Genomic DNA, 23,762 nt, shown 5'->3' with positions numbered 1-23,762 from the left:
TTTTTGACTGTTAATTTGTATGTAATAATTATATCAATGGACGCTTTATTTTATAAAGTACTCAGTAAATAAAATGTCTATAATTACAAGAGTGGAATCTCATATTTAAAGTGGAGTAATCATGAGATTAATAAATTAAGGAGTTTAATTAATAATCTCAAATTTATTGGAGCTTGGAATTATAGGTCCATAGGTCCCCACAACGACTCTATCAACACTATTCAAGACAATAGTAGATATAAAGAGAAAAATGGTTGAAAGACATATTTAAGAAGAAATTTATTCTTCGGGCCAAATATGCAATTATGTGATAATAGTGATTAATTAATTTATTACAAATTAGTTGTAATTAACAAAATTAATTAATATTTAATTATTATGTAATTTTCAAAATTATATTAAATAATTAAATTTATTTACGAAATTATATTAAATAATTAATTAATTATAATTTTCGAAATTATAATAAATTAAATATTTGATTTCAAAATTATTATTTAATTTAAATTGGTTTTAATTAATTGATAGAATTAATTAAATATCTTTATTTGAGTGGGAGATAATAATCTGATAAGTTCAAATTAGATTTGAATTTAAAAAGATTGATATTTATTCAAATAATTAATTATATTTGATAATTAGTTAAAAAGATAATTAATTCAAATTTGAATTAAATATCAGGTTGTTAGATTTTATCTAATAAGGTAGTTTGAATAAATAATTAAATAATTATGAAAAAATCAAATACCTCTAAAATATAGGGTGGTACACGACACACAGTCCATGGACTGTGTGTGGCGTGTACTGCACATTTTTCAGGGATATATTTTTCTATTTTATTTATTTAATTAATTAATTAATGGAAAATTCAAAAGTTAGTTTTTGGATATTTTCATTAATGAGATAATAATTAATTAAAAGATAAACTGTAAATTGGTTACAGATTTATTTTTTTTTAAATTAAATATTTTTTTATTTAAGTTAGACTTATCAGAAAATAAGATGAGACTGTTATTCACTCTAAAAGAAAAGAATGATATTTTTCTATCTTTCCCTGAAAAAAATGAAGAACCAATCTCAGGCCTATTCTATTGATCTCATGTGTTGAGTACATCAAGTAGAATCAGAAATTAACTATCATTTATTTTCTAAGTGCCCACACACTTCTTGAGGCATAGAGAACGTTGTGGAAGATCTTGGTGTGAGTACCTGGGAGCAGCTTGGATAGGAAGTTCGTTCAAATTACGAAAAGATAGCAAGGACACTTGATAGGCATCAAGAGGTATGTTTCTTATTCTTTTCTTGCTTATGATTAATGAGTGTATATTAATGGATCTGCATATTTAAAAGTAGTTTAAATATGTTACAAAATTTTTGTTGTACACTGGGCCAACCAACCACTATTCCACTGCGTATTAGGAAACTCATTCCTAACAGGGGTATACAGATTGGCTGCCAGGGCAGCAATTGTTAGGAAAATATGTATTTGGCTCAATGGAAATAATAATAAATTACAACTCTATGCAATATATTACAAATAAATAATGATTGATTAAAAAGAGTTACAACTCTATAACTGAAAATTACAAATAAACAAAGAAAATGAAGAAGATGATGAAGAAGAAGAGAATAGTAAAATACAACTCTAAGCAAAAGGTTACAAATAAAGTAAAGTGTTTGAAACAAAAGAAAAGAAAAGATTACAACTCTTGAACAAGAAATACAAGTAAATAGAGAAGAACAATATAAAGATGAAAAGCAATAGAATGAAAGAAAGGAACAAGAAACAAAAGATAAACAACTCTCACTCACACTACCAAAGTGAAGAGTGTTGGGGATCACCAACTTGAACAAGGTTTGAAACCTTTGTCCAAAAGCTTATTTCCCCCTAACTCAAGCACTAAGGGATCTCTCACAAATTATAGGAAATGCTTTATGGAATTATCCAGCCTCAAGGTATTTCTAGCCAAGTGCTCTAATGGATAGAAATGTTGTGTCTTACAAGTGAGATATAGGCTCCTATTTATAGAGTTTAGAGACACCCTTTGAATTTCGAATTCCACCAACCCCCTAGCTGTTACCAATGTTTAATTGGATTAATATGGAATTAAAAATGAGATTTTGGAGTTATTTGGGTTTTTTGAGCTGTTCAACAATGATTGAAAAAACTGAAAAAAAATGGTCAGATTTTAGCCTGTGGCCGCGGCCACTAGCCTCTGTCCCACAGGCCGCGGCCACCGACCATTTTCAGCACTGAAAAATGTGTTGTTTTTCCAAACGGTTCCAAACCCTCCCAAATGATTTTGTAACTCCCAAAATACATTATTGTGGTTAAAATCTTATCTCTAACAGCCATATCACATATGGCTTTATGAAATTCATCTCAATATTGTGTAACAACAAATTTACACAATAAAGGGTAATATTTGGAAGTTACAAATTTGTAACACCAAATATGTTACATTATTTGGATATATCTCATATATCTAAATATTGTAACTCTCTATTATATGTTACAATATGTGACACTCTTTGTCACATTTATTTAATCTAAAACATTATATTATAGTGTAATTATCACAAAATTTGGTTGCACTAGGCATTGAACCATCTTTTCATGATAACAAATTGGTGATAACACACACACCTTTGCGATGTTCACTTGAGACCTCTATGTATCACTTTGCATCGTTAATGGCCATGTGCACTTTCCATTCATGGACGTTCTTGAGATTACTCCCAATTCTCATGAGAGGCAGCACCACCCCTAGGTCCATATAGGTAGAATTCTTACAGTATTTTGTTACCAAAAATACTTGTCTTTACAAGACTGAATTCTATTAAAAAACCTTTCGGTTTTAACCCTCCACTTGGTAACACACAAGTACTCAATATCTCAGATGGGACTTGTTTTGAGTACAGCTAATATTCACTTGATTGACTTGTTATTACCTATTGAACCTAACACTAGTTGAATAACTAGTGTTAAGATAGGTTACCATCAATCGTGAATCTCTTTAGGGAGTTTAAGTCCCATCCCTCGAGATGATGCGGCCACTAAATCCCTCATTAGTGGCTTAGTGAAAGGATCCGCCAGATTTTCACTTGTTCTCACATAGGATATTGAGATGACTCCTCTTTGAATCAATTCTCTTACATATCCATGTCTTAGACTAATGTGTCTAGACTTCCCATTATACACTCCACTGTATGCTCTAGCCAATGTCGCTTGGCTATCACAATGTATCGATATAGTAGATACATTCTCTTTGATTAAGGGAATCTATATCAATAGATCCCTTAACCATTCGGCCTCTTTGTCGATAGCAGCTAGAGCTATGAACTCTACTTCCATAGTGGAATGAGATATACAGGTTTGTTTCTTGGAACCCCAAGAAATTGCACCTCCACCAAGTGTAAATACCCAACTAGTTGTGGACAAGTTGTCCCCAAGATTGGATATCCAACTTGCATCTGTATATCCTTCTAATATCGAAGGAAATTTGGAGTAGTGAAGGCTTAGCCCTTTGGTTTTCTTGAGATAACCTAGGACTCTTCCAATTGCCTTCCAGTGATCCACACTTGGATTACTTGTAAACCTACTAAGTTTACTTACCGCAAATGCTATATCAGGTCTAGTACACTGGGCAGCGTACATTAGACTCCCTATAGCACTAGCATACTCGAATTGAGCCACCGCTCTTCCTTCACTCTTCTCTAGTTTTACATTATGATCGAATGGAGTATTGGCATCTTTAACCTTGAGATGGTTAAATTTGTTCAATACTTTCTCAACATAGTGGGCTTGCCCTAACACAAAACCCCCACTATGTTTCTTTACTTTGATACCGAGTACGGTATCAACTTCTCCAAGATCTTTCATCTTGAAGGTTGATGATAGAAACCTCTTCGTTTCTTCTATCCCTTTCATGCTATTACTTAGAATAAGCATGTCATCCACATATAAGCAAACAATGATCACATATCCCTTACAAGTTTTGGAATACAAACACTTGCTCCATTGTTATGTCTAAACCCATTAGACATGATGGCTTGATCAAATTTCTCATGCCATTGCTTAGGAGCTTGTTTCAATCCATATAAGGATTTTATAAGTCTACAAACTTTATGTTCATATTTTGGTAGGACAAACCCTTCGGGTTGTTCCATATAGACCTCCTCATTGAGGTCACTATTAAGGAATGCCGTTTTGACATCCATTTGATGAACATACAAGTTGTGTATAGAAGCTAAAGCGAACAAAATTCTTATAGAAGTTGTTCTTGCAACAGGCGCATAGGTATCAAAATAATCGATACCCTCTTTTTTCCTAAACCCTTTAGCTACTAATCTAGCTTTAAAGGTCTGGATAGTGCCGTCAGTGTGGTACTTTCTCCTAAATACCCACTTACACCCAATTGGCTTAGATCCCGGTGGGAGATCTACCAATTCCCAAGTGTTATTGGAAATAATGGAATCCATCTCATCATTGATGGCTGTAGTGACCCACTAATCTAGACTAATTGGACCATTATCGAAACTATACATAAAACTTACATTTTTACGAAAATACCATAATTTATTGAGTAACTTGAAAATAAGAGTTATTTACAAAGAAACAGAATACTAAGAAGGATTTTGGGATCCCATTTTCTTTAAAACAAAACAAGATTTAAAATAAAAGACATTACATAATAATGCGGAAAATACACATAAAAACCATAAAAAACATAAAAGGAGACTATATCCTCGAATCGAATAACGCTCGGCCCCTTGACTCCATTCATCATCGATACACATTCTCCAAGCGTCACGAATCTTTCCGCCTCTAAACTTATTTTCCTGCACATAAACAGAAAGGAGTGAGCCTAATGCCCAGTAAGGAAAATCTAACACAAAGTCACATACATAATTTCATAAGAAAACATAAAGACTTAACATAATATATATAACATACACTTATTATAATGGCCATTATTACTTGGGGTCCCATAGACTAAACAAGCATATGCCCATGGGATTAGTGGGGTCCTACTAGCTAAGTAGGTCATATGCCCATAACCCATTTGGGGTCTTGTTAGTCATATGGGTCATATGCCCAAGCCTACAAACATACACATATACATATCATAACACTTTTAATAACATAAAACATATAGATAACATAATCACATAACATGTTGATTCTAGCCTATTTCCTTACCAAAGTTACCGAGATTATGGACTGGGTTGGGATTGTTGGAACACTCCTAAAACCATAAGAAAGAGTAAGTCTAAAGAAAGGAGATGAAATGAAAGAGATGGAAAGACTAAACCATAGAAAACATACTTACCGACTTATATGCTTAAAAGCTTGGATTCCCTAACCAAAATAAGAATAAGGTTAGGGGACTGAGTAGAAGGTTTTGAGAAAGGAAATAACATAAAAATACAGAAAAGAACTAGAGTTTTGGGTTTACCTCAAAGATTGCAAGATCAGTCTAACATCCACCGAAATACTATAGCACTCACTTACTTCCCAAAGTGTTTGATAAGCTTATGATGTTTAAGCTTATAGTTTTTCCCCAAACCAAGTGTTTACACTCTCACACTCACTTAACACTAGCAGCCTCTGAACTTAGAGCAAATGGTGAATAATGGCTGGGTACTAGGTCCTATTTATAGAGTTTGGGAATGAAAATATCTTGATTTTACTTGAATAAAAATAATGGCTTTTTAAGTGAAAATCATTTGAATAATCGTTCAGCAGAGGCTGAAGACTCGTTCAGAAGATGCTGGACTGTTGAAGGAGTTTGAATGGCTGAAGGGAAAAGAATTCAAATGTATTTGAATTCATGCTGGTGGAGGCGATATATCGCCCCCTATAGGCGATATATCGCCTGGACCTTTGTTCCCGAGGCGATCGTGCATCGATTCGTGTTTTCCGTATCTACGTGCTGCGACATATCGCCCCCTATAGCTGCGATATATCGGCATACGCTGAATATTTAAACACGAATTTACACATTTTTAGCTGAGTTTGAATGGAGTAAACAGCCTTGACTAAGCCCTCAACGTGCTCAAAGCTGCTGACTGACCCTATACATTCAAACTTTTACCCTTATTTAATTTAATCCTCAAAAATACTTAATCCTTAATTACCATTCAAAACATGTGCTTAAAATCCTATTGGTTGATGTCTAAACCTTATAATATAATAATATAATCCTTAATATCAGACACATTAATCAAACCTTAGGTTTATACTTAATATTCTTAAACTATAGGTTAAACTTAGAAAATCTATAAGTACTACTATGAGTGTCCAAATAACTCCCGGTCTGAACCAAAAATCCAAAGTAACAATGATAACACTAAACATACTATAGTACTACTAAACAATTAGGTAAGTAAAGTTCTTGGACTCTACAATTCTCCCCTACTAAAAAGAATTTCATCCTCGAAATTTACTTACCAAATAATTCCGGATACCGGCTCTGCATGTCCTCTTCCAACTCCCACGTTGCCTCGCGTTCAGAACTATTGCTCCATAGGACTTTAACTATAGGAAAGCTCTTGGACCGTAACTGCTTCATCCCCCTATCTAGGATGCTAACCGGTCGTTCCTCGTAACTTAAGTCTTTCTGGAGCGCTATGGTGTCGTACTTGAGGACGTGAGATGGGTCTGACACATACTTGCGTAACATCGAGATGTGGAAGACGTTGTGACTATCGGCTAGTGCTGGCGGTAGGGCTAGTCTATACGCAGCTGGTCCCACTTTGTCCAATATCTCAAAAGGACCTAAGAATCGGGGACTGAGCTTGCCTTTCTTCCCGAACCGCTTGACACCCTTCATAGGAGATATCTTCAGGAAGACTTGATCTCCAACTTGGAACTCCACATTGCGTCGCTTGGTATCCGCATAGCTTTTCTGTCGGCTTTGAGCAGCAAGCATACGCTGTCTAATATGCGTTACTGCTTCTTGAGCTTGCCTAACAGCTTCGGGCCCTAGAAGCTGCCTTTCTCCTACCTCGTCCCAGTGCAACGGTGATCGGCACCTTCTTCCATATAGCAACTCATAAGGTGCCATTCCGATCGTCGACTGGTAGTTGTTGTTGTACGAGAACTCGATCAGCGGTAAGTACTTGTTCCACGATCCTCCAAAGTCAAGTACACATGCGCGTAGCATATCCTCTAAAATCTGAATCGTACGCTCTGACTGCCCATCTGTCTGAGGATGGAAAGCTGTACTAAGACTTAACTTAGTACCCATGGCTTGCTGTAAGCTTCTCCAAAATCTTGATGTAAACACTGATCCTCTATCTGATACTATCGTCTTGGGAATTCCATGCAATCGTACAATCTCTTGGATGTAGATGTCTGCATATTGGTCTGCCGTATAAGAAGTCTTAACAGGCAGAAAATGAGCCGACTTGGTTAGTCTATCTATGACTATCCAAGCAGAATCATGCTGCTTATTTGTCTTTGGCAGACCCGTCACGAAGTCCATGGCTATATCGTCCCACTTCCACTCCGGTATGCTAAGCGGTTGCAATAATCCTGCAGGCCGCTGATGCTCCGCCTTCACTTGCTGGCATACCAAACACTTAGATACATACTCCGCTATGTCCTTCTTCATCCCTGGCCACCAATAGACTGCCTTGATGTCATGAGTCATCTTGGTAGACCCTGGATGAACCGAGTATGGGGTGTTGTGCGCTTCTTCTAGGATCGTCTTCTTAATACTTTGATCGTCTGGCACGCATACCCGATCCTTATATCTCAATAAACTTTGACTGGATATTGAGAAATCTGTAGTCTTGCCTTCTCTGACTGCATCCATGTGCGTTGCTAGCGAATCATCATGTCTCTGACCATTTTGTATGTCTTCTAGCAGATTCGATTGGATAGACAAGTTAGCCAGCTTGCCTACCACCACTTCTATTCCAGCACTGATAAGCTCCTGTTGCAGTGGCTTTTCTATTCCGGATAAGGCTGCTAAGTTCCCATAACTTTTTCGGCTAAGTGCATCGGCAACTACGTTTGCCTTCCCCGGGTGGTATAGGATTTCGCAGTCGTAATCCTTTTCTAATTCCAACCACCGGCACTGCCTCATGTTAAGCTCCTTCTGAGTAAAGAAGTATTTTAAACTTTTGTGGTCCGTATAAATATCGCACCGTTCTCCGTAAAGATAATGGCGCCAGATTTTTAACGCAAAGACCACCGCTGCCAACTCCATATCGTGAGTTGGATAGCGTTGTTCATACTCCTTTAACTGACGTGAGGCGTAGGCTATCACCTTGTCATTTTGCATCAGTACGCATCCCAATCCTAACTTTGATGCATCACAGTAGACAACGAACTTGTCGTTGGGTGTTGGGACACTAAGTACTGGGGTTGAGCAAAGCTTATCCTTAAGCAACTGGAAGCTTTCCTCACACTTATCATTCCAGTTAAACTTTTGTTGCTTCCGGGTCAGGTTGGTGAGTGGAGTGGCTATTTTAGAAAAGCCCTCTACAAACTTTCTATAGTAACCTGCTAGCCCTAAGAAGCTTCTTACTTCCGACGCGTTCTTTGGTTTAGGCCAATCTTTCACGGCCTCTACCTTCGATGGATCCACAGCGACTCCGTCTTTCGATATGATGTGCCCGAGGAACGCCACTTGTGAGAGCCAAAACTCGCATTTCTTGAACTTCGCGTAGAGTTGGTGCTCCTTCAATCGCGTCAAAATTATCCTCAAGTGTTCCTCGTGCTCTACTTCATCCTTGGAGTAAATTAGAATGTCGTCGATGAACACAACGATGAATTTATCCAGGTAGTCCTTGAAGACCCTATTCATTAAGTCCATAAACGCGGCTGGCGCGTTAGTAAGACCAAAAGACATAACCAAGAACTCGTAATGTCCATAACGAGTCCTAAAGGCTGTCTTGGGGATATCTTCTCCCTTTACCTTGAGCTGATGATACCCGGACCGTAGATCGATCTTAGAAAATACAGTCGCGCCTCGGAGTTGATCAAACAAATCATCAATCCGAGGTAGCGGGTATTTGTTCTTAATTGTTACTTTATTCAGCTCTCGGTAGTCTATGCACATGCGCATACTTCCGTCCTTCTTCTTCACGAATAGTACCGGAGCTCCCCATGGTGAATGGCTTGGCCTAATGAAACCCAAGTCTAGGAGTTCTTGTAGCTGCGTCTTTAACTCCTTGAGTTCCGTAGGTGCCATCCGGTATGGTGCCTTAGAGATAGGCTCGGTTCCCGGTACTAATTCTATCGTGAAGTCTATTTCTCTAGTTGGCGGCAATCCTGGCAAGTCATCGGGAAATACTTCTGGAAATTCTTGTATGACTCGAACATCTCCAACTTTGAGTGATGTCTCCTTCTCCACATTCGTGATGTTGGCTAAGAATGCTTGACATCCTTTCTCCATCATTCTCTGAGCTTTGAGAGATGATACTAACGGGGTGCGTAGTCCTGAAGCTTGTCCCATGAAGCACAGTTTCTGGCCGTCAGGAGTCTCGAACATCACCTTCTTGCGTCTGCAGTCGATCGTTGCGCCATGCCGTGCTAGCCAATCCATGCCTAGTATGACGTCGAAGTCTTTGATCACCAGCTCTATCAGGTCTCCTTCTAGTTCCTTGTCCTCAATCTTGATTGGTACGCCTCGTACAATTCGTGATGATAGAACTACTTTGCCCGAAGGCAACTCGGTTGCAAACCTAGTTCTAAATCTTTCACTAGGTTTGTCTAGTTTATCTATCATTCCTAACGAAATATACGAATGAGTGGCTCCCGAATCAAATAATACATGACATAATTTATTGAGGATGGAAACCTGACCTGTGACCACCTTGTTGCTAGCATCCGCCTCTCCTTGGGTTAAAGCAAAAACCCGAGCAGGAACCATCTTTTCGTCCTTCTTTCCTTCCGGCTTTTGCTGAGGACAGTCTCTTTTACGATGCCCTTCTTGACCACAGTTGAAACACTCCTTGGTGTTGGCACGGCATTCTCCAGGATGCTTCTTCTGACATTTGGCACATGGCGGGTATTCCACGTAGCCCGACCTATTTCCCCCATTACTTGGTCGTGCCCTTTTATTGTTGTCGGCTTGCTTGTTGTCAGGATGCCTTCTCTTCTGTCCGTTACCGTTGTTGTTGAACTGACTGTTGCTGGACTGATTGTTGTTCCGACTGGCCTGAGGTTGGCTCTGCTGCCTAGGTTCCGGCTTGCTGGCTTCTTCTTTGCTCACGTTGGCTTGCAACCTTTCTACTTCAATTGCCGTCTCAAGAACGTCGGCATATGAAGTGTTTCCCGGGTTTGCTAGTTTAACCCCCATCTCGATCTTCGGGCGAAGTCCTCTAACAAACTTGTTCACCCTTAGATAGTCGGTTGGAACCAACTCTGCTGCGAACTTCGCTAAGCGATCGAACTGACGAGCATATTCCGCCACTATTAAGTTCCCTTGCTTCAGATTGGTGAACTCCTCAACTCTCGTAGCAAGCACTGCTGAATTGTAGTACTTCTTGTGGAAGAGCTCCACAAATCGGGTCCACGTCATGGTGGCAGCATTGTGGGATTGCTGGACCAAATCCCACCATATCCTGGCATCTTTCTTGAGTAAAGATGAGACGCAGGATATGCGGTCAGCATTATTAAGGTTCATGTGGGCTAGGATCGGCTCCACATTCCTTAGCCATTCTTCTGCTTCAAAGGGGTCCGTAGTCCCTTCGAAGTTCGGAGCGTGCTGCTTGCGGAACCTTTCGTACACTGGCTCCATGTGCTGTACAGGATAAGGAGCGTAGTTCGTCATAGGCCATCCCCCATACGGACCAACTTGTTGGGGTGCTGGGGCCATTGGCTGTGGCTGCGGCTGCGGCTGAGGCTGAGGTTGAGCCTGTTGGCGTTGTTGCTGCAGAAGTTCCTCAACTTGTTGTCGCAGTCTGGCAATCTCTGCAGTGTTGTCAGCTGGCTGTGCCGGCGCGTTGCGGCGAGCAGTAACACGCACTCTCCTTCGGCGAACGGTAGGGACCGCATTGGTCGCTGGAACATCGTTGGAAGCGTTCCCGTTGGTGCGAGCAGATCTTCGGAGAGACATCGTAGCAGAGTTCTAACAGTTAAAAGAAACATGTTAGAACTTTTTCCTAATAGGCTCTAAGGCAAAAACTTATTCTAAAACAAACATATCTCGGACCTATTTATTATGACTTTTTATGAAAAATTATATAGGTCTTTATTTATTATTAGAGTGGGTTTCTATACTTAGAAAAACAAGTCATATTTATTTTCTAAGTGTGTTTCTAATCATCCTATATGACTTAATTCTCAGGCTCGAAACTTATCTTTGTTCCAAAGTTAACCATATTGAGGGAGGGCTGGGATCAGTAAAATCGTTCCCACTACTAAGGCCCCCTAACTCTCAACAAGGAAACCAGGTTCATTGATTCATATCCACCCTCACCGAACTCAGTCATTATTCATTTTATTTAGTATTTATTATGATTGTGAAAAAAAATTCAAACTCACACATGATATTCAAATAGCATGTTTATTCATTTGGAAAACAATTTCACTTATTACAATCATAACATAAAAGTAAATAAAACAAATAAAAACTACTAATCTAAAAATCGGGATCTTCTACATCCGATCCGTCATCTAACATATCATCATCTATAGCCTCATAGTCATCATTATCATGAGCATCAAAATGCCCTCTAGGAAGGTTTGTGAGAATCCTATTCTTTTGCTCCTTGGTGAATTGAAATTCAAATTTTGCGGTGAACCTAACTAAGAGGAAATAGTATCTCATTGCTAATGGTGATTCATCCTCATCATTCATTTCTTCCCATATTTCTTCTAAGGCTGCTATTACAGGATGGAAATCTTTAAACAACCTAATCACTAATACATATTGTTCCGTTGATCTTAGCATTATTTGTTTAGCCTCTTGAAGGCCACCTATTGCTTGGTGAAACAAAAGCAACCTTCGTGTAATCCTTTCTAAGGCTCCTACGGTGTTTCTTGGCTCCCTTATTCTTTTTAAGGCCTTAATGGCTCGGATATCTTGGTAGGTTAAAGCTCCATTCATTTTTAACTGAAACATAAACACTAAAGTTGTTAGCTATACACATAGACAAAGTAACTTGTAACTTGTAACTTAAACACTTACTTGGCGGTCCGATTCGGAGCTTTGAGCATGTGTATCGAGGAGAACTTCATGCGAAGGAACCGTTTTCTCTGATACCAACTGTAGTGACCCACTAATCTAGACTAATTGGACCATTATCGAAACTATACATAAAACTTACATTTTTACGAAAATACCATAATTTATTGAGTAACTTGAAAATAAGAGTTATTTACAAAGAAACAGAATACTAAGAAGGATTTTGGGATCCCATTGTCTTTAAAACAAAACAAGATTTAAAATAAAAGACATTACATAATAATGCGGAAAATACACATAAAAACCATAAAAAACATAAAAGGAGACTATATCCTCGAATCGAATAACGCTCGGCCCCTTGACTCCATTCATCATCGATACACATTCTCCAAGCGTCACGAATCTTTCCGCCTCTAAACTTATTTTCCTGCACATAAACAGAAAGGAGTGAGCCTAATGCCCAGTAAGGAAAATCTAACACAAAGTCACATACATAATTTCATAAGAAAACATAAAGACTTAACATAATATATATAACATACACTTATTATAATGGCCATTATTACTTGGGGTCCCATAGACTAAACAAGCATATGCCCATGGGATTAGTGGGGTCCTACTAGCTAAGTAGGTCATATGCCCATAACCCATTTGGGGTCTTGTTAGTCATATGGGTCATATGCCCAAGCCTACAAACATACACATATACATATCATAACACTTTTAATAACATAAAACATATAGATAACATAATCACATAACATGTTGATTCTAGCCTATTTCCTTACCAAAGTTACCGAGATTATGGACTGGGTTGGGATTGTTGGAACACTCCTAAAACCATAAGAAAGAGTAAGTCTAAAGAAAGGAGATGAAATGAAAGAGATGGAAAGACTAAACCATAGAAAACATACTTACCGACTTATATGCTTAAAAGCTTGGATTCCCTAACCAAAATAAGAATAAGGTTAGGGGACTGAGTAGAAGGTTTTGAGAAAGGAAATAACATAAAAATACAGAAAAGAACTAGAGTTTTGGGTTTACCTCAAAGATTGCAAGATCAGTCTAACATCCACCGAAATACTATAGCACTCACTTACTTCCCAAAGTGTTTGATAAGCTTATGATGTTTAAGCTTATAGTTTTTCCCCAAACCAAGTGTTTACACTCTCACACTCACTTAACACTAGCAGCCTCTGAACTTAGAGCAAATGGTGAATAATGGCTGGGTACTAGGTCCTATTTATAGAGTTTGGGAATGAAAATATCTTGATTTTACTTGAATAAAAATAATGGCTTTTTAAGTGAAAATCATTTGAATAATCGTTCAGCAGAGGCTGAAGACTCGTTCAGAAGATGCTGGACTGTTGAAGGAGTTTGAATGGCTGAAGGGAAAAGAATTCAAATGTATTTGAATTCATGCTGGTGGAGGCGATATATCGCCCCCTATAGGCGATATATCGCCTGGACCTTTGTTCCCGAGGCGATCGTGCATCGATTCGTGTTTTCCGTATCTACGTGCTGCGACATATCGCCCCCTATAGCTGCGATATATCGGCATACGCTGAATATTTAAACACGAATTTACACATTTTTAGCTGAGTTTGAATGGAGTAAACAGCCTTGACTAAGCCCTCAACGTGCTCAAAGCTGCTGACTGACCCTATACATTCAAACTTTTACCCTTATTTAATTTAATCCTCAAAAATACTTAATCCTTAATTACCATTCAAAACATGTGCTTAAAATCCTATTGGTTGATGTCTAAACCTTATAATATAATAATATAATCCTTAATATCAGACACATTAATCAAACCTTAGGTTTATACTTAATATTCTTAAACTATAGGTTAAACTTAGAAAATCTATAAGTACTACTATGAGTGTCCAAATAACTCCCGGTCTGAACCAAAAATCCAAAGTAACAATGATAACACTAAACATACTATAGTACTACTAAACAATTAGGTAAGTAAAGTTCTTGGACTCTACAATGGCTTCTTTCCAAAATGCACTATCTCTCGATTGCATAGCTTCTCTATAAGTCTTAGGATCATCCTCAACGAGAAGTACAATAGGAATTTTCCTAATGACTTCCTCTCTATTTCCTTCTACCATGTAGAATGAAATTCATTGAGAATCTATCTCATCCACTACTAGACTTTTATGATTTTTAAGCCTTTGACTTCTTCTAGGTTTAAAGGGTTGCTTTACATCCTTTTGAGAATTCTCCACTTGAGAATCAACTTTGGATGTAGAAGCTTGAGAATTGTTCTCATATAACAAATTCTCCTTTAGAGATGTTGAAGCTTGAGAATTGTTGTCACATAACATATTCTCAAAAAATTTAACTTCTCTAGATTCAATCACAACATTAGACTCTAAGTCTAATAGCCTATAAGCTTTACTATTGTTGGCGTAACTAACAAAAGCACACTTTATGGCTCTTGAACCTAACTTTGTTCTATTATGTTCATTTTTCTTACAATATGCAAGACACCCCCACACTTTGAAGTACCCTATGTTGGGTTTTCTTCCTTTCCATAACTCATATGGAGATATTTCATTTTTCTTCATCGGTATTCGATTAAGAATGTGACAAGCGGTTAAAAGCGCTTCACCCCATAAGTTGAAGTTCAACTTAGAAAACACCAACATATAATTTATCATCTCTAGATAAGTCCTATTTTTCCTTTCGGCAACACCATTGTGTTGTGGTGTATAAGGTGCAGTGCACTCATGAATTATACCATTTTCTTCACAAAATGTATTGAATTCATTAGAGAAGTACTCTCCTCCTCTATCACTTCTTAGCACCTTAATCTTTTTATTTAGTTGATTTTCAACTTCTAATTTATACTATTTAAAAGCATCAAAAGTTTCATCTTTATGCTTTAAAAGGAACACATAGGTATATCTACTAAAATCATCTATAAAAGTAAGAAAATACATTTTACCACCTCTAGTTAAAACACCATTTAATTCACAAAGATCACTATGGATTAAATCTAGTACATTGGATGATCTTTCTACACTAGGAAATGGTTTCTTAATCATTTTTGCCTTAACACACGTTTCACATTTACCATATTTTTTAATATTGCATGCAATCATACCACATTTTACTACTCTTTTCATGGTAGAAAAACCTATATGCGATAGTCTAAGATGCCACAAAAATAAAGAATCATACTCAATAATATTGGCGGAATTAGCATTTTTATTGATAACATTGAAAGTTACATCATTAGTGCACAATTTAACCATTCCCTCACAAGAGTACCCTTTTCCCAAGAATACATTTGATTTGGTAAGTATAAGTTTACTGGACTCAAAAACGGCTTTAATGCCGGGCTTGCCAAGAAAATCACCACTTACCAAGTTTCTACTCATTTTGGGAACATAAAGTACATTCACTAATGTAACTTTCTTGCCGGAGGTGAAGTAGACTTCAATAGTACCTTTGCTAAGTACCTTGGATTTGCCCTCATTGCCCATTTGTATCTCATGGTTGCCCTTTGACTCTTCAAAGGTCTTGAACAATGATTTGTCATACGTGACATGGACGGTGGCACATGTATCATACCACCACCCTTTTACCTTGCCTTGGACTGCATTCACCTCACTAAGGGTAGCAACTTTGTTTTCCTCTTGAGTTGCGTTCACCTTAGGTCCTTGTTGGTCTTTTCTATGCCTACACTCTCTAGCATAGTGACCCTTTTTTCCCACACACAAAGCAAGGGCCTTTCTCGCCCTTAAACTTGTTTGGGTTGGTTTTTGGACCCAAAGGTTTCTCATTACCCTTTTTCCCTTTGTTTTTGGGATGTTTTGGTTGTGACACCGCATTTGCTTTTGAAGTATCTCCATTAGACCCCTCCACAAGTTTATCTCTACATATCGATTCCTATTCGATTCGAATATGCTTTTGGATCTCCTCCAAAGAATAATTCTCATTTTTATGAAGGATTCTTTTCCTATAGCTCTTCCAAGTTGGTGGTAATTTAGCCACTATAGCACCAACTTGAAAGGCCTCGGGAAGCTCAATCTTTAAAACTTTCAGTTTGTTAACAATTATTTACAATTCATGAATTTGAGGAAGAATAGGTTTATCACCAAAAAATTTGAAATCGAAGTATTGAGATATCAAAAACTTTTTGGTACCTTCATCTTCCGCCTTGAAATTTTTCTCAAGTGCATCCCATATCTCCTTGGCCGATTTGGTCTCGGTGTAGAGGTCATAGAGCTTATCGGATAGAGCGTTGAGGATATGACCCCTACAAAGGAGATTGTCCTCCTCCCTCTTCCTTCTTTTCTCCACCTCATCGGGAGTATCTTTGTCGGATGGCTCGTCTAGAGGTGCCAAGGATGTAGGCTATCTTGAGTGTTGTCAAAAGGAATTTCACCTTGTCTTGCCACCTAGTGAAATTGGATCCATCTAACCTATCCAACCTCACTAAGTCTTGGTTCATGATCTTGATGGTCTCACCTTCCAATGAAACAAACAAGGGCTAAGCTTTTGAATGTTAGGAAAATATGTATTTTCCTCAATGGAAATAATAATAAATTACAACTCTATGCAATATATTACAAATAAATAATGATTGATTAAAAAGAGTTACAACTCTATAACTGAAAATTACAAATAAACAAAGAAAATGAAGAAGATGATGAAGAAGAAGATAATAGTAAAATACAACTCTAAGCAAAAGGTTACAAATAAAGTAAAGTGTTTGAAACAAAAGAAAAGAAAAGATTACAACTCTTGAACAAGAAATACAAGTAAATAGAGAAGAACAATATAAAGATGAAAATCAATAGAGTGAAAGAAAGGAACAAGAAACAAAAGATAAACAACTCTCACTCACACTACCAAAGTGAAGAGTGTTGGGGATCACCAACTTGAACAAGGTTTGAAACCTTTGTCCAAAAGCTTATTTCCCCCTAACTCAAGCACTAAGGGATCTCTCACAGATTATAGGAAATGCTTTCTGGAATTATCAAGCCTCAAGGTGTTTCTAGCCAAGTGCTCTAATGGATAGAAATGTTGTGTCTTACAAGTGAGCTATAGGCTCCTATTTATAGAGTTTAGAGACACCCTTTGAATTTCAAATTCCACCAACCCCCATGGTTGTTACCAATGTTTAATTGGATTAATATGGAATTAAAAATGAGATTTTGGAGTTATTTGAGTTTTCTGAGCCGTTCACCAAAGATTGAAAAAACTGAAAAAATGGTCAGCTTTTAGCCTATGGCTGCAGCCAGAGACATTAGTGGCCGTAGCCACTAGCCTCTGTCGCACAGGCCGCGGCCACTAACATTCAGTGGCCGCGGCCACCGACCATTCTCAGCACTAAAAAATGTGTTGTTTTTCCAAACGGTTCCAAACCCTCCCAAATGATTTTGTAACTCCCAAAACACATTATTGGGGTTTAAATAATATCTCTAACAGCCATATCACATATGGCTTTATGAAATTCATCTCAATATTGTGTAACAACAAATTTACACAATAAAGGGTAATATTTTACAAATTTGTAACACCAAATATGTTACATTATTTGGATATATCTCATATATCTAAATATTGTAACTCTCTATTATATGTTACAATATGTGACACTCTTTGTCACATTTATTTAATCTAAAACATTATATTATAATATAATATAATATTACATTATATTATAAAATAATATAACAGCAATGAGATCTGGAGGACTTATCCAGAACCTGCCAGATGCGGAAGACGTAATCTGGGAGAGTGTAGGGCAAAGGCCTGCTTCCTATGTGGGATAGTTGGGCACCTCAAGAAAGACTGCCCAAGGGTGAAGAAAGAAGAGCCAAAAAAGGCGGACAACTTAACTCCAACCCGAGTGTTCTCATTGACACAAGCAGAGGTTGAGGCTAGTCCCTCAGTAGTGATAGGTAGTGCTGACATTTCTTACACTGTACTGATTGATTTGGATGCTACACATTCGTTTGTTTATAATAGAGTAATTGATAGATTGTATAGACCCTGTGATTATTTTGTTGTGGGTTTTGGAACTTTATTGCCTACTGAGGAGCTGGTAGTCTCTAGGAGATGGATTAGATCATTGCCAGTAGTGGTTGACAGTAAGGAACTATCAGTGGAATTAATTGAACTGGTCATGGATGACTTTGACATGATTTTGGGTATGGACTAGCTAGCCAAGTATGGGGCAACCATAGATCGCAAGAAAAAGATGGTGACTTTTGAGCCTGAGGGTGAGGACCCCTTTGTTTTTATTAGCATTGTCCATGGATCTCGCATTCCTATTATAACAGTGTTGAGGGCTAGAGACCTATTACAAGGTGGTTGCATAGGATTTCTAGCTTGTGTGGTGGACACCACTAAGGTCGTGCCAGTGGGACCAGAAGAGACCAGATTAGTCCACGTGTTTTTTGATGTATTCCTTGAGGATTTACCAAGGTTGCCGCCGCTCAGAGAAATATAATTTGTTATTGAGTTGGCACCGGGGATAGAACTAGTGTCTAGAGCACCTTACAGAATGGCTCCAGCAGAACTGAAAGAATTGAAGGTACAGTTACAGGGGATACTTGATTTGGGTTTTATCATGCCTAGTTTCTCGCCATGGGGTGCGCCAGTCTTATTTGTAAAGAAGAAAGACGGTCCTCTAAGGATGTGTATCAATTACGGAGAGCTGAATAAGATGACTATCAAGAACAAGTATCCACCGCCAAGGATCGATGATTTGTTTGATCACCTACAGAGCAAGACAGTGTTCTCGAAGATTGATCTTTGATCTTGTTGTCACCAGCTGAGGATCAAGGAGGAAGATCTACCGAAGACAACCTTTCATACCAGATATAGGCATTATGAGTTCTTAGTCATGTCATTTGGGTTGACCAATGCCTTGAAAACTTTTATGAACTTGATGAATAGAGTGTTCAAGGATTACTTGGACAGGTTTTTGATAGTCTTCATTGACAACATCCTGGTTTACTCTCAGTCAGAGGTAGAACATGAACACCACCTCTAATTGGTATTGCAGAGGTTGAGGGAGCACAAATTGTATGCGAAGTTATAGAAGTGTCAGTTCTGAATACCCCAGGTGAGCTTGCTTGGTCACATAGTCAGAAAAGATGGAATTATGGTGGATCCAGCCAAGATTTAGGTAGTTAGGGATTGGCCAATGCCAAGGAGTGCTTCAGAGATTAGAAGTTTCCTTGGATTGGCAGGATATTACCAGAGTTTTGTGGAAGGGTTTTCAAGGATTGCAACACCATTGACGAAGCTGACACGTAAGAACCTGAAGTTTGTGTGGTTAGATGTATGTGAGAACAACTTCCAAGAGTTGGAGCAATGATTAATTATAGCTCCAGTATCGAGTCTTCCATCAGATCAAGAGAAGTTTGTTGTATATTGTGATGCGTCGTGACAAGGGTTAGGTTGTGTCCTTATGCGGGCTAGAAAGGTAGTTGCCTATGCATCATAACTGTTGAAGGATTATGAACAGCGGTACCCTACACACGATCTGGAGTTAACAGCGGTGGTGTTTTCCTTGAAAGTATGGTGACACTACCTCTATGGGAAGAAGTGTGAGATATACGCTGACCACAAGAACTTAAAATATTTCTTTACCCAAAGAAATCTGAACATGAGACAGTGACTAGGGGTGCACACAGGTCGAATTTTCGGGTTCGGATTCATCGGGTTTGGGTTTTGCGGGTTTCGGGTTAAGAAAAATGGTACCGAAATCGATCTGAAATTTTTGGGTTTTTTCGGGTTCGGGTTCACTCGGGTTCGGGTTTCATTTCGGGTTGGCTGGGCCATTTGTGATTTTGGGCCGAAAAGCCCAAATTTGCAAAAATGCCATTTTTTTTCAAAAATACCATCTTTTTCCAAAAATATGGTTGTTTATTTGCTAAAAAAAAAAACATTGTGAGTTATAATAGTCCATACTTTTATACATGATTAAAATTATTTAAGTTTATATTTATTTTTATTTAACATTTAAAAGTTGTGATTATTTTTTTAATGTAAGAGTTATATTAAATGTTTTAGACAATGAATTGTAGAAATGAATTTCTTTATGAAATATATTTTTTATTAATGGATAAGTGTGATTTTTTTTTTTTAAAAAAAACAAAGTCATAAAGAATTTAATTTATATTAAAAAAATAAGAAGAGAAAAAAAAAAGTATAAAAAAGACATTTATTTATTATTAAGGCAAAGTCTTGATTATAGTATACATCATTTCAAACACTACATTTTAGAGATTATTGTTGTGTTCTCTTTATTTTAGAAAGGAATGTATGACTTAAACTTTTATGTAATTCTAATTTGTTGGAACTTGAAAGACTTTGTATGAAACATTCATTCATTAAAAAAAAAAGTATCAAAAATCAAAACTTTACAATTGAAAGGATGTTTTGTCTATATAATGTAATTTTTCTTTTCAAAATATTTTATCATTTAAACTATGTTATTATGCATCCTTTAATTTAAAAAAAAATAAGAAAAGAAAAAAGAAGTTAAAATATAATGTCAATCAAATCAAACACTTAAAATACAAACAAAGTTCAAATTACCAATTACAAACATTAAAAATGTCAAAGTCCCAAAATACAACCATAAATAAACAAAGATAAAATCCATAAACTTAAGTACATAACTAGTTAACCACAAAACCAAAATAAAGTCCATAAGTCGTCTACAACCATAAACATTAAATTAAGTCCATAAAAATTCAAAATACATGAAAAGTCCATGCCCTTTCCTTCTTTCCTTTCCTTCCTTCCTTTCCTTTCAAAATTCAAATAAAAAAAATTATTAAAGAAAAGAAATCAAGGATAATAAATAACATAAAGGCAGGTAGGCACGAATAAATTCTTACAAGCAATTGCAATTCTTTTAATTTGTAGATTGTTGTGCAGCAGATGAGGCTGAAGACTGAAAATTGACAGAGGATGAAGATGGCCCAGGCCCAGCACTTGTAGGATCATTGGTCATCTCTACAAATATTATTAATATAAAAGATAAATATTAGATTATAAAAAAACATTCACACACTTAATATAAATATTAAAATGTACTAAACTACCTGGCTCAAGATACTCTGATGTTTGAAGCGCTTCTTCTTCATCCATATAGTCTCGAACAATGATGGGTTGATGTGATCCGCTCCACCAGTTATTGAGACAAATTAATGCTTCGACCATCCTTGGGCTTAGTGAGCTTCTAAAAGAATTTAAAATTCGACCTCCTATAGAAAATGTCGCCTCAAAAGCAACGGTGGTAACCAATATAGCTAACACATCACGAGCCATGAGTGACAAGATCTTGTACTTGCACCCACTACTAGCCCACCATCCCAAAACATCAAAATTCTCAGTTGGTCGCTCAGGTTCCTCTTCCAAATATTTATCGACCTCATTTTTTGTCACTCCATCATCCTTCTCCAATCTTCGTGCCACAAACTCATCATGCAAATTTCATGACTTCTTGTTGGCACTAGGTCGACCACTAAGAAGCATGACGAATGTGGATGAAGAACTAACAATAGAGGTTGATTGTAGCTGAGTCATAGATGACAATGGATGAAGACTTGATGTTGTCTCATTATATTGATCAAACATTGCCTGCATTGTCTTCTCTACCCTTTTCACCATCTCTTTGCACGTCATCTCATCATAAGTAGCACTAAAGCAATGACTGAGATAGTCAAGCTTGTACCTTGGGTCAAGGACCAAGGCAATTAGAAGTGCCTCATTGCAATTATCAATTTTTCCCCAATACTTGTCATACTTTAGTTTCATGCTCATTGTCATTGTCCTCAATAACTCATTCTCATCATCGTCATCTACTAAGTCATACAACTCATGTTGCATATTGGAGATCTCAATGAAGTACTTATTAGCAGTAACATAAGTAGACCCACTAAACTTTAATGTTACTTCGTAAAAAGTCTCCAAAAACCTCAAAAACACTGAAGCATTTTCCCAATCATCAACAGTGGGGGGCCCCTCCTTTGGTATTCCATCTTTGTCAACCTCATCAAAATATTTCATATAATTAGCATCTCTTTTCATCCTGTCAAATGCCTTCTGAAATTTCATTGCACAACTGAGCATTAGATATGTGGAGTTCCATCTTGTTGGGACATCTAAACATAGAAGCCCTTTACATTCAATCTTTTCCTGCATGACACGCTCCTTAAAAAAATTTAGCCTAGCAGGAGAAGACCTAACGAACCTCGCAGCATTTCTAATTGCTGCAATTGACCCATGTTTTTCCAATACAATATATTGTGTGAGGGCTACCCTACAAGCTTCTTTGTTATAAGCTACTGCTACTAAGCTTGTCTCCCCCTCTTTCCCTCCCTTTACATGCTGAAAGCTTAAAGTCTTTTGTCTCTGCTCATCAATCTTATACGGACTTAGGTCGCATACTTTCTTAAAATGGTTCCACAAATGACTAGTCCCATGTTTTCTACTGTCACACAAGAAGTCAGACCCACAATAATTACATATGCACTTGGGGGGAGGAGACTCTTCGTTAGGATCTGTTGAGGGTGGAGGAGGATCTTCCTTAGTAAAATGATCCCAAATAGATGACCCTTTTCCCTTTGTTTTCTCGGTACTACTAGCACTAGGGATGGGAGGTGGTCTAACCCTCTTTCTAGCTCTAGTTTTTCTACCTTGATCAGTAGGAGGAGTAGGGTTTTCAGTTTGAGTGAAAGGTGGTTGATCTTGATCATCTATCGGGGGAAGAGTTTCATCTACCTCATCAATATCCATTACCTAACAAATCCATGGAAATTCAAGTAATTGTTATTGCTAGAACATAGCGTTCGTTCAATTGTTAATTTAAATGAGTGTTCATGGTTGTAACAACAGTGAATTTACCTTGTACAATGTTAAAGGTTGTTGTTTGGGCAAGGTAGACTACGACCACTGTGAAGAAATATTATTAGGCATGTCTAGCTCTTCACCTTTAAGTCCAATCTACAATCATAATAGTAAGACAAAAGATAAGTTGCCACAGTAATCAGAGTCCCTTCCACTTCGAATGTATTCTCTGCTTATTGTAATGGATATGTATGTATATATATATAATGGTCATTACATGAAGTGCCAAACTTATAGTTAAGAAGACAAAATAAATAAACAAATTTAAAGCTCATCATTATTATATGAGTGTTGCTATTATATAAGACAAATGCAAAAGGTTGTTTAAAGGGTTCAAAGCTGGCTGGGTGCTACTTCGTGGCCTTACAGTTTCAAAGTTTGATTATTTGGCTGGGTTCTAAGAGGTAATCGGGGTTGGTGAACACTGTTATTACAGTTGTTATGGTAGCTTCTATTTACTGTCTTTGGATGAACATTAATTTATGCATTTTTTAGGGTCAGTCTATCACTGTAACATGTGTTGATAGGTTGATTAGGCAGTCAATTAAGGCTAGAATTTTTCTTCTTAACAATAGGAAAATGGCTGGGAGGGATTTGAGTATTTTGGTTTTTTTAGTAATATGTAATGGTTGGGCTTGTTTTGCTCTTCTGAGCAGCTTGATTGTATAGTGCTAGTTTTGATTAATGAGATTTTTTTTTTCTTGATAAACAAAATGTAAA

This window comes from Humulus lupulus, chromosome X, assembly GCF_963169125.1.
Source record: "Humulus lupulus chromosome X, drHumLupu1.1, whole genome shotgun sequence".
Classification (NCBI taxonomy): domain Eukaryota; kingdom Viridiplantae; phylum Streptophyta; class Magnoliopsida; order Rosales; family Cannabaceae; genus Humulus; species Humulus lupulus.
Note: the sequence above shows the minus strand (reverse complement) of the source record.